Genomic DNA, 11,961 nt, shown 5'->3' with positions numbered 1-11,961 from the left:
AGTGGAGGTGGAGAGACCAACGGAGGAGGGAAAGGTGGGGAGGCCGAGGGAGAACATCACCCTGTTGGCACTCAGCTGTCCAAGAGATTATTTGTTCCATGGTTTGTTGTGTCCGTGCAGAGCTTCACTCAATCTCATTCAGGAGGTCACCTGTCTCTCACTACAGGAAGGAGTAGCTGAGGTGGTTTTCCTCTGGCCCTTCTCATAGTTTTACACTCAGAATACCTTATCCCAGGCCAGCTGGGACGATAAACAAGGTTCACCATTCCAGGCTGCCTGTCCTCTCAGAATGAGAGTGTATCGGGGGGAGGGGGGTGGGGACGGGGGGAGTACTGGATAACAGTTGGCATGGATACAATGGGCCAAATGGCCTCCTGCTGTGCAGTAGCATTCTATGACAACAGAGTTTCAAACCCAGGATCTCCAAGGTCACCAAGCTCATGATACCATCCCATGTCAGAGGGACTAGCTAGGGTAAATGCATGGGGTTATGGGGATAGGGCCTGTGTGGGATTGTGGTCAGTGCAGACTTGATGGGCTGAATGGCCTCCTTCTGCACTGTATTAGATGATTCTATTCTATGAATTAGTAAAAACACTGCATAGAGTTGAGGAACAGCAAAAGAAGAAACATTCTTGTAAAATTATATACATTTATCCTGATAGCAGTGATCTGTTGGCAAATGTAAAACAATTGGGAGAGTTTGGAGGTGGTTTAAGCCAAGTGGGTTGCCTTTATTATTTCTATTCCAATTCATTCATGGCTGGCTTTTATTTTCTCAACAAATTCATCTGAAACTCTGCTGCATTTCCTAACCTGTACCATATCCTGATCATTCATCACATCGCAGCTCACTGACATATATTGGCTCCTGGTCAAGTAAGAAGTCCATTTTCAAATCTCATCCTCATTTGAAATCTCTCATTTTGCCTTTCTTTACTTCCAGCCTTGAAACACTGCAAAACATCTGAACTCCTCCTATTTGGCCTCTTGATGGTCTCTGATTTTAATTGATCCAACGTTGATCGCTGTGGCTTCAGCTGATGCTGCCCTAAGCTCTGGAATACCGTTCTCGTTCTCTCTACCTTGTTTTCCTCATTTAAGGGCACTCCTTAATTTTTATCTTTAGTGACCAAGTCCGCTTTAATAGCTCCTAGAGCTGATCAGGGCTAAATGTTAATTGAGAACATTTATGGGAAGGACTTTGGGGCATTTTACTATGTTCGAGGCACTATCCAAGTAAAAGATACAAGCTGTTCTTGTAGGTATTGTGCAACACAACATAACATAACCCAAGGAAGCATGTAAACTTTTCTGTAGTCAATTTTAAAAATGCTTCATTGAATCACCCCAACAGAAAATGGAATATTTCACACTAGCAGTGTGTTGCATCAACTGTAAAAATGCCTACTGGAAAATAATTTATTAAGGGGGTAAAGGATCTCCACATTTAATGGAACTAACTAACCTTTCAATAGCAGCATCAATAATGCTTTAAAACAAGACATGTGATCGTGACAGATTCAAAGGTTTCTATGTGGCAGTTTTATTTTTTTAAATCACTGCATGATAGCACTTTTTCCATAAAATCCAAAATTCTAAATACTTTAAAGCTTCAAAACTATTTATTCTATCTTTTCAGTTTGGTAAAATCCTTGATAGTTGAGTTTTCTTTCTCATTCCTAAGGCAGTAACGTTGAGCCACTGAGCTACCTGATTACTGCCAGCCTAACTCCGCACAAACCAGCATTCCAGCAAGCTATTCATTTTCCAACAGCAACCACTCAATTCCCCTTGCGTGCATGACCCAACTTCAAAAATCAGACACTTTGTTTGCAGGCTGGTCACACCTGTTGGGGCTTTTGACCGTATTTCAAAACAGTTCTGTTTTCCATTGATAAGTTACTTTCTTTATGGGTAACAGCCAATAAAAAGAACAAAGAGCCCTCAGTAGTGTGAAATTTTATGTCCTGTCACAAGGACAAACTTGTCCAGCTGGAATCTTGTTTGTTTGAATTTTGATGCAACACAAATCTGCTTCTATTGTTTTGTGTCAATAATAGCTGTTCTATATATATCAATGTATTCAGCATCATAATTCATAATTTTGAACTTTACTATCAAACCATCTTCTATTCTGTTATTTTCCAAAGGAAATAGTTCCTTGTCTCTCTTCATAATTAAAACCTTGACATTATCTTTGATAATCTCTACTGCACATCTATGCACTGGACATATTTCCGAAAGTCAGGCACACAATCTAGACACACTGGCGAATGTTCTAATGTTTAAGGTGCTATATTAATGCAATTATTGTTGTTGTGCTCCTATCTACAGAAGTTGACAGATTTGGCAGCTGAATTAGCTGTGGATATAGAGGAATATATATATCAAAACATCATCACTACACATTCTCAGCTATGAAAGAAACCATAAAGGACATGTTCCTGTCAGAGTTTAGATCATTTTGCCAGTTTGCACCTTTGGGATTGTCCCTGTTATATAGGCTGACTGTGAATTACTTGCCGGTTGCGTTACTGACTGGGTTTCCTGCTATGCATCTATACTCATATTGTGCCTCTTCAGCAACACAGTCCATCACAAGCAGTGTCCCATCATATGTCTCAATGAGAACTCCAGACGAGGACACTTTCCCCAGTGAATCAAAACATTTTGTTCCTTTGGAGACCGAGCAACTCAAAATGATATTTGGTGAATTTGCACAATTACCAAGAATTGATATTACAGGCTGGGAAACTGGTTCTTAAGCACACAGATAATTAATCTACTCAACATTGTCTTTTCACTTTGATGTGGAGTTGCTGGCATTGGACTGAGGTAGGCACAGTAAGTAGTCTCACAACACCAGGTTAAAGTCCAACAGGTTTATTTGGTAGCACGAGCTTTCAGAGCACCGCTCCTTCATCAGGTGAGTGCAGGATTTGTTTCACAAACAGGGCATATATAGACATAAACTCAATTACAAGATAAAGGTTGGAATGCGAGTCTTAACAGGTAATCAAGTCTTTACAGGTGCACACAATGTGAGTGGAGAGAGGGTTAAGCACAGGTTAAAGAGGTGTAAATTGTCTCCAGCCAGGATAGTTAGTGAGATTTTGGAAGCCCAGGCAAGCCGTGGGGGTTACAGATAGCGTGACATGAACCCAAGATCCTGGTTGAGGCCATCCTCGTGTGTGGAACTTGGCTATCAGTTTCTGTTCAGCGATTCTGCGTTGTCGTGTGTCATGAAGGCCGCCTTGGAGAACGCTTACCAGAAGATCAGAGGCTGAATGCGCTTGACTGCTGAAGTGTTCCCCGACAGGAAGGGAACACTCCTGCCTGGTGATTGTCAAGTGGTGTCCATTCATCCATTGTCATAGTAGCTGCATGGTCTCCCCAATGTACCATGCCTTGAGACATCCTTTCCTACAGCGTATCAGGTAAACAATATTGGCCGAGTCACAAGAGTATGTACCGTGTGCCTGGTAGATTGTGTACTCACATGAGAGGATGGCATCTGTGTTGATGATCTGGCACGTCTTGCAGGGGTTGCTGTGGCAGGGTTGTGTGGTGTCGTGGTCACTGTTCTCCTGAAGGTTGAGTAGTTTGCTGTGGACAATGGTCTGTTTGAGGTTGCGCAGTTGTTTGAAGGCAAGTAGTGGGGGTGTGGGGATGGCCTTGGCGAGATGTTCGTCTTCATCGATAACATGTTGAAGGCTCCGGAAAAGATGTTGTAGCTTTTCCGCTCTGGGGAAGTACTGGACGACGAAGGGTACTCTGTCCGTCATGTCCCGTGTTTGTCTTCTGAGGAGGTTGGTGCGGTTTTTCACTGTGGCGTGTCGGAACTATAGATCGATGAATTGAGCGCCATATCCTGTTTTTACGAGGGCATCTTTCAGCGTCTGTAGGTGTCTGTTGCGATCCTCCTCACCTGAGCAGATCCTGTGTGTAAAGAGGGCTTGTCCGTGGAAGCTGGAGAAGTGGAGCATCATGAGGTTATCCGTGGGCTTGCGGTACAGTGAAGTGCTAAGGTGACCGTCCTTGATGGAGATGCGTGTGTCCAAGAATGCAACTGATTCTGGAGAGTAGTCCATGGTGAGTCTGATGGTGGGATGGAACTTGTTGATGTCAACAAATTGTTGAAACAACTTGTGTAGTTGTACACTTGCTTTTTGTACACTGGATACACCTGGATAATTTTCCACAGTGTCTAGAAATGCTGCATGCATGGCTTGAGACAAGTAATCCGAATGGAAAATACAGGTTAATTCCAGACATTCCAGCTATGTACAAGAAACACACTGAGCATTATTCTAGTATAGAAATGTCTATATCTTATACTGATGTTGCCCATGGATATTTAGAATGAAGAACTGAAAATAGATTTGTGCTATGGCGAGTTTCAATAACTGTCATGCTGAAAGAACAACATTGAGGATATTCTTCTGTTTAATAGTTCTGGCCCTATCCTATGCAGAAGTATTCAACTTCATTCTCTAACTTTTGTCGGAGAAATTCAATCAATTTATGAGAGCAGAGATAGCAACTAAGACAGTAAGCAATCTAAAGGATCTTTCCATAGGACCAGGAATTGGCCACTCGGAATAGAAGTGAAATAAAATTCTTGGTGTAGAATTTTTAAGAAAGTGAGTGGACAGAATTTAAAATTTGAACTTTTAATCTTATCTATGAGGTTGGAAGAATCAACAGGTGGAATTGTTTCAGTTGGCAAAATAGCCTTTGCACATTTCCCCAAGGGGGGAGATGGTGGTATAGTGATAGTGTCTCTGGACCAGCAATTCAGAGGCCGAGGCTCTGAGGACACAGGTTCAAATCCCACCATGGTAGCTGGTGCAATTTAAATTTAGTAATATAAAGTTAGCCTCAGTCATGGTGACCATGACAACTCTCATTGATTGGTGTAAAACCCCATTTGGTTCACTAACATTCTTAAGGGAAGGAAATCTGCCACCGATTTTACCATCGCTTTGCATCTGTTTCCGGGCGTGAAAACTTGGTAAAGTTGGGCTTTTAGATCTCCTCTGCTGTTGCAATATTGTAGCTAACTGCCTTCGCGCCGGTTCCCCCTTTACCAAGGCCCGAAAATGACCGCGATCGGGACCATGCCCGAAATGGGCGCAACAGCAACTTAAATGCATTTCCATGCATTTAAAGTGACTTAATGGGCTGGACACCCAACCTTGCTGGCACTTCACCCTTTACCACAATGTTCGCGCATTCGGAATCGGCACAAAACTGACATGCTCCACATAAGTCCAAATTGGGCGCTCCGTCAGTGAGGGGTTAGTGAGGAGCGTCTGATGGCTCTCTGCTTGAGATCAGTGGGCGTGGGGGGGAGGTGGGTCTGACAGCTCTCTGCTTGAGATCGGTGGTGGGGAGGTGAAAGGGGGGTCCGCTGCCACTCTGCCTGTGATCAGTGTGGGGGAAGGGGGGTCCGCTGCCACTCTGCCTGTGATCAGTGGGGGGGAAGGGGGAGGGTGGATCACTCTGCCTGTGATCAGTGGGGGGGAAGGGGGAGGGTGGATCACTCTGCCTGTGATCAGTGGGGGTGAAAGGGGGGTCTGCTGCCACTCTGCTTGAGATCGATGGGGGGCAAAAGGGGGAGAGGCCCACAATTGGTCTGGGTGGTGGAGGAGATGGCGGGATAAGGCGGTCAGTAATGTTGTGGGGGTGGGGCAATGTCTGTGGGGACCAGGGGGAAGCATTATCCAGTCCGGGAGGGTTGTGGCAGGGGAGCAGCATTCTATCTTGTTTTTTCTGCGCATGAGCAGTTGGAGGTGCCGATCAGAGCAGCAGAGTTTTAGGTGCGTTAAGCCTCGCCCACAGACTTGTACAGCACGATTTAGACATCGCTATTTTTTCAGGCAGAGTGCGTATGGGGGCGCCTGAGAACGGGTCTAAAAGTCGGATCTGAAACACTCCCAGTTTCAAGTCCGCCCAGCACTTAGAATCAAAATGGTAAAATAGGGCAAATGGGAGTGACAAGGTTCTTTGTGACGCTGCTTGACAGTTTCCCTTAAAGCATCACAGCTCCTGAGCAAGTCCCTCATTTGTCCTGTTACTTTCTGTGAGCTCCTGCCTGAGCTGCTGTACCACAACCAAGGCAGCCTTTGCATGCAAACTAGGGGCCGGATTCTCTCGCCCGCAGCTGGGATTCTCCAGTCCCACTGCAGTGAACAGAGATTAGGCTGAGTGCTAAATTCTCAGTTCTCGCTGGCAGTGACAGCAGGGCATGAATGGCCAGAGAATTCTGGATTTTAGATCTCCTCTGCTGTTGCAATATTGTAGCTAACTGCTCAGCTCCTGACCCTAAAATACAAACCTGGCTCTCTGAATCATTTATCTCCTGATAAACCTAAAGGACGGTAAAAAGTTTAACAACACCAGGTTAAAGTCCAACAGGTTTATTTGGTAGCAAAAGCCACACAAGCTTTCGGAGCTCCAAGCCCCTTCTTCAGGTGAGTGCGAATTCTGTTCACAAACAAGGCATATAAAGACACAGACTCAATTTACATGAATAATGGTTGGAATGCGAATACTTACAACTAATCAAGTCTTTAAGATACAAACAACGTGAGTGGAGAGAGCATCAAGACAGGCTAAAAAGATGTGTATTGTCTCCAGACAAGACAGCCAGTGAAACTCTGCAGGTCCAGGCAGGTTGTGGGGATTACAAATAGTGTGACATGAACCCAATATCCCGGTTGAGGCCGTCCTCATTGTGTGCGGAACTTGGCTATCAGTTTCTGCTCAGCGACTCTGCGCTGTCGTGTGTCGTGAAGGCCGCCTTGGAGAACGCTTACCCGAATATCAGAGGCCGAATGCCCGTGACCGCTGAAGTGCTCCCCAACAGGAAGAGAACAGTCTTGCCTGGTGATTGTCGAGCAGTGTTCATTCATCCGTTGTCGCAGTGTCTGCATAGTTTCCCCAATATACCATGCCTCGGGGCATCCTTTCCTGCAGCGTATCAGGTAGACAACATTGGCTGAGTTGCAAGAGTATGTACCATGTACCTGGTGGATGGTGTTCTCACGTGAGATGATGGCATCTGTGTCGATGATCCGGCACATCTTGCAGAGGTTGCTGTGGCAGGGTTGTGTGGTGTCGTGGTCACTGTTCTCCTGAAGGCTGGGTAGTTTGCTGCAGACAATGGTCTGTTTGAGGTTGTGCGGCTGTTTGAAAGCAAGAAGTGGGGGTGTGGGGATGGCCTTGGCGAGATGTTCGTCTTCATCAATGACATGTTGAAGGCTCCGGAGGAGATGCCGTAGCTTCTCCACTCCTGGGAAGCACTGGACGACGAAGGGTACTCTGTCCACTGTGTCCCGTGTTTGTCTTCTGAGGAGGTCGGTGCGGTTTTTCGCTGTGGCACATTGCAACTGTTGATCAATGAGTCGAGCGCTATATCCTGTTCTTATGAGGGCATCTTTCAGCGTCTGGAGATGTCTGTTGCGATCCTCCTCATCCGAGCAGATCCTGTGTATACGGAGGGCTTGTCCGTAGGGGATGGCTTCTTTAACGTGTTTAGGGTGGAAGCTGGAGAAGTGGAGCATCGTGAGGTTATCCGTGGGCTTGCGGTACAGTGAGGTGCTGAGGTGACCGTCCTTAATGGAGATGCGTGTGTCCAAGAATGCAACCGATTCCGGAGAGTAGTCCATGGTGAGTCTGATGGTGGGATGGAACTTGTTGATGTCATCATAGAGTTGTTGACATGTGATAGTCCAACGCCGGCATCTCCACATCAAACCTAAAGGATCCAGTCCTTAACTTCTTCTCATCCACCTGCTTCTGGACGAACACGACTGTAATTTCAGCAGGGACTACACCCCACCCACACCTCCCCACAAATGCTGAGGGAGGAATATCCTTGCGACCAGTACCCTTGTCATGGTCCAAATTAATATTGTGGGACCAACTTGCCCAGTCCTTTAGGGACCCTAGTAAAGCGACATCAGGTTACACCAGTGCTTATGGAAGGATTAAATTTTACCGCAAGACATCCTGCACTGGCAGACTGTGTAGCAGGCAGAGGTATACGCCCATCTTTAACACATCAAGCCCAGCTCCCAGCTTCACCCTGAAGCAAATGGTACCAAAACTAAAGGGGATATTGTGAGTTGAGAGTAGAGACGGCCTTGCGAGTGACTTAAGCATAAGTGAATGTCACAACGTTGTGAATCTGACCAGTTGACGATCGGTTTTGTAATGTTTCCTATCGCTTCAATGGGAATATCACAAACCCGACCCTTAATGGCATGTATTGGATTTGCAGCGATAAGGCATACCCTTGGCTCCCTGCCAGGTGGAAGGGATAATGTTACCTTGGATATGTAGTCCCATACATTTATCATTTTCCCCATCTTCCCTCTCTGGCGAGAGGCCGATGTGCCATTATGGGAGTGGAGCGCTTCTTTGCCATCATGTGCCCCTAGTGTGGGACCGGGAGGTTGGCACAAGAAAGCACTAACATGGTCTCAGTCTTGGAAAAGGTTGCCAGTGATCCACCCTCTGTCCTTGCTAAAATCAATGATGAGATGGCTGCAATACACACCGTGGTAGTCCAACATCGTATGGCACTAGACTTTACTCTGGCGGCCAAAGGGGGGACGTGTGCCTTGATTGGATCAGAGTGCTGTACATACATACCTGATAATTCAGAGTCCATAACTAACTTGGGTGATCACATCAAAAATGAGATTGAGAAATTATCATCGACTCTCTGGAGTTGGACTTCAGGTTGGCTAGGTACTCTGGGAACATTAATCGCACAAGGGATCATGTTCTTTTACATTGTTACCTTAGCATTCCTTGCAAATGCTGCTGTGCACAAACAGTCAAGTCCACACAGTGCGCAGCAATGATAATGGCAGTCCGTGTGGAGAAAGGAACATCCTGATGCCAAATAATTCTCCGGGATTCGAGAATACTTACTTGAAAATGTCCATTTAGTGGCCTGGTCTTGGATAGCCAAGGGCCAAAAGGGGGAATATATAAGGGCCAATTCAAAATGGCTTGGGACTAAGGACCAGCAGATCAGGGGAGATAAGATCAGAGTGAATAGGATACAGAAGAGTTCCAAAGTGCCTGAAATATACTGTTTGCATAGAGGCACACATAATCACTATTAGAGAATTTAGACACGTAGGGGGCGGTTCTCCCATCCCACTGCACTAACCTTTTAAGCACAACGGGCCAGAAGAATCCCACGGCAGGCAATTTGCAGGGTTTGCGTGCCCGTTCGCACCCTGTTAGCATCTCCCAATGCTGGATTTCCAGCGGCGTCTGCTCCAAGCCGGAAATCGGTGGGGAGGCGCAAAGAACATTTAAATGGTCATTCAAATGTGATTTAAATACAATTAGCGGGACCAGGAGTGAAGTCTCCGAGCCCACGAGCATCTCTCCCACCGCCAGAGTAGTTCACTTCAGCGGGGTTTAGAGTAGCTTCCCACAAACGGTGAACTAGAGGCCTGACCCCACTGGAGTGAAGGGGGGGCAATCTGGGTCCCCCCAGAGGGTCGGGTGGTGGGGTGTGCCCCCTGGGTATTGGCACCCTGGCAGTGCCAGCCTGTATCCCCTGGTACTGCTCAAGGGGCAAAGCGCCAATGCCCAGGGGGCACCTTGGCACTGTCCATCGGACATGGGGCAGTGCCAAGGGGTGGAACAAATGGGAGGGGGTCTGATGGAGTCGGGGCCTATGGCGCGATCGGTAGGGGTGGGGGTTCCCGCTGCCACTCTGTACAGGGATCGGTGGGGTAAGGAGGGAGGCCAACAATCAGGGCGTGCTGTGGGGGTGGGGTGGTCAGCCCGCTGGTGGGAGGTCAGCACTGCAGGGGGGGGTCGTGACTTGAGGGGGTAACTGTCAGGGGACATCAGTGGGGGTGGGTTGGATATCAGGGTGGGCCGGGAGGTGGGGGAGGGGGGGGGGTGTCAGGGTTGGGCCTAGGAATTGTCGGGGGGGCCAGCGATCGGGCTGTGGGAGGGTGGGGACAGAGAGTCAGCATTGCGGAAGTCACGGGGCTGGCAGCGATTGAGCTGGCCAGCAATCGGGAGGCCATCAGTGTGGGGCCATTGCACATGCACTGATCTTGGCGCTGACAGATTGGCGCATGTGCAGTAGCCCGTTCAGCACGCTGATTTAATCCTCTCCAGCGGGAATAGGCCCCACCCCCTAATATTTAATGATATACATGCTGATGGCCTCTGTAGTGCAGAGATTGTGCGAGATTCTTGTCTGAACTCCCACTGAAAGAAACAGCATGAATTACTCCAGTTTTCACACAAATTCAACACTTTGGATTTTTTTGTGACAATTCTGGTTGTACTTTTGAACACAGTAAGAAGTCTCACAACACCAAGTTAAAGTCCAACAGGTTTATTTGGTAGCACAAGCCACTAGTTTTCAGAGCGCTTCTCCTTCATCAGGTAAGTGGGACTTAAGTGGAAGTAAGTGGAAAGTAAGTACTTTTGAAAACATATTTTGCATTAAAAGCATGTGTCTTTGCTCATAACATAATGCTCATAAGGCATGATGGGACAAAGTTAAGTAAAATGAACCTCATTCCTTAGAACAATGCAGCTGCTGCTCAAAGGGGAAAAACAACACTTATCAGGGTCTCCAGTCAGTCCTAATGAATGGGATACACATTGACCCAAGGTCACTGGATATGGGAGGTCTGGTAAACATCAGGAAGTTATGAGTAAAGACTGTTAAGGTCCACAAGCTGATTATGCACTCCCATGCTGTTCAGAAGCAAATATTATTGGCTAAGATATATAATCTATACTTACAATGATTGGCTCTTACCCAACTGGGGTGGCCAAGTAACTTTTGAAAACTGTATAATTGTAGTAGAATCATAGAACCCTACAGTGCAGAAAGAGGCCATTCGGCCCATCGAGTCTGCACCAACCACAATCCCACCCAGGCCCTACCCCTATATCCCCACATATTTTACCCGCTAATCCCTCTAACCTATGCATCTCAGGACACTAAGGGGCAATTTTAGCATGGCCAATCAACCTAACCTGCACATCTTTAGACTGTGGGAGGAGATTGAGTACTGAGAGTGATGTAATTCCAGAGTAGATTTGGAACTGCCTCAAATCTCTCTCCCTCTTACATTGACCAAGCTTAGAAAATAAAGAACATCTTTGACCAGAGTACTTGGCTCCTTGAGTCTTTGTGTTAGCTGAGCTTTAATTAATAAGATGAATCTCTACGTGAAAGCCAGCTTAATACATAATCTCTGAAAGTGCTCCTACAGCGGAACTTGACTAGTGCTCTTGCTTTCAGGTTCCGCCTTGGGCATAGGTTCGATTTCTGTTCTCTCTCCATAACTTCTACTTCCCTCTGGACAACAGTCACTTGCGACACAACTTACTCAGTGAAAGCTTCTGCTTATTAACTCATTCCAAGCCACACCCACAGCATGATCAATGACATTATTGAATTTTAATTGACCTAAATGAGGTGAGGCTAATTCTTAATTGATTTATGGGGTATGTGATTAATCTGTGATTGGTTTAGGTGGGCATGATCAGTTTCTAATTGGTTTCTCAAGAATAATGGTTATCTATTGATATTATTTCCCATACTCCCCTGACTGGTCCTCTATGGTGTCAATTACTTGTGGGACCATCCCTCTCATTAGAGTTTGTTTCTGTTACTTCTTACTAAAATGAAGGAATAGTTTGATATCTTCCTTGCCCATTTGTCCAGGATGAGGGAAATATGCTACCACACCTTCATAGTTGATATCTTGAGCTCATTGTCTCAAAACCTCATTTAATTGGTATTAAATCAGACCCCTATCAGTGACTTGATATTTTGGACAGGTTCTTTGAAGGTTGCTGTTCTTTCTCTCTGGCTACTTGGGATGAGTTACTTTGTTTTTTAACACAAAGAATGGAAAGGTAAAGTTGCTTATAACCGTAGAACTAATA

Source organism: Mustelus asterias, chromosome 3 (assembly GCF_964213995.1).
Source record: "Mustelus asterias chromosome 3, sMusAst1.hap1.1, whole genome shotgun sequence".
Classification (NCBI taxonomy): Eukaryota; Metazoa; Chordata; class Chondrichthyes; order Carcharhiniformes; family Triakidae; genus Mustelus; species Mustelus asterias.
Note: the sequence above shows the minus strand (reverse complement) of the source record.